Source organism: Dipteris shenzhenensis, chromosome 2 (genome assembly GCF_047967505.1).
Source record: "Dipteris shenzhenensis isolate YYH24624 ecotype China chromosome 2, Dip_SZ_1.0, whole genome shotgun sequence".
Lineage (NCBI taxonomy): Eukaryota > Viridiplantae > Streptophyta > Polypodiopsida > Gleicheniales > Dipteridaceae > Dipteris > Dipteris shenzhenensis.
In genome coordinates, this window is record NC_141597.1 from 39987766 (window position 1) to 39989071 (window position 1306).

Below are 1306 nucleotides of genomic sequence, written 5' to 3' on the forward strand. Positions count from 1 at the left end.
ACCATGACCTCGTTGGCTCCCCCTGCCTTTCAGGTTACCATGTCTTCCTCCATAGGACTAGTTTTTTTGAATTTGCTACATATTCTGATTTCTGTCACGACCTCCAGATCGGCTTGCTCTACCTCTGCCTCTACCTCTTCCAACATTTGAGTAGAAGACACTTTCTTTTGAAGTTCCTCCTAAAGAAGATGCACCACCATTTCTCTACTCTTCAGAAATTAGAAGAGCAATCAACTCCCCGAAATCAAAAAAATTCTCACGGATGGCATTGGATGTCCGGAATTGTGCTTAATCCTTTCCTTGCATCCTACATCCATTTTGCATGACTTGTCATGTGGTTTGATGCACCTGAGTCAACATATCACACATCATTGCTTTCTTCTGCACTTGTCATAGAATTGGTCATGTGCTGCACCATAAACAGATGCTCATTTCTATCATCACCCTGTCTACTAGAAGATGCATAATTCCCTTGCTGCAATTTTCCATTCATGATGTCATTCTACTTTTTATAGCAATCTTTAGCCATATGACCCATTTTACCACAGTAGTAGCATTCAACATTGTTGTTTGCATTTTGGCCTCTTTGCCATCCACCATGACCTCTTTGGCTCCCCCTACCTCTAAAGTTACCACGTCCTCCTCCATAGGATTGGTTTTCTTGAGTTTGCTGCATATTTTGATTTCTACCATGGCCTCCAGATCGGCCTGCTCTACCTCTGCCTCTACCTCTTCCAGCATTTGAGTAGAAGATAGTTTCTTTTGAAGTTCCTCCTGAAGAAGATGCACTACCATTTCTCTGCTCTTCAGAAATTAGAAGAGCAAACAACTCCTCAAAATCAGGATATTTTTCACAGACGGCAATGGATGTCCAGAACTGTGCATAATCCTTTCCTAGACCATTCAAGGTCACAGAAACTAAATCATCATCTTCCATTGGTGACCCAATGGAAACAAGTGCATCTGCAATCTTCTTCACCTTCATGTGGTAGTCATTGATGCTCATATTTTCTCTCTAATTGTGCATAATCCTTTCCTAAACCATTCAAGCTCACAGAAAATAAATCATCATCTTCCATTGGTGACCCAATGGAAGCAAGTGCATCTGCAATCTTCTTCACCTTCATGTGGTAGTCATTGATGCTCATATTTGTTACCAATGTTAGGTTTCTGAGGAAAGGTTTTTTTTTCTTCCTCTTTGAGTCTCCTAGCATGGCCTCCAAGGCTCTCAACTATACACTCTGGATGACCAAACACCAACCTCTCTACTTAGAGAAGTGGAAAAAGAACTTCAATCCTGGTCTAC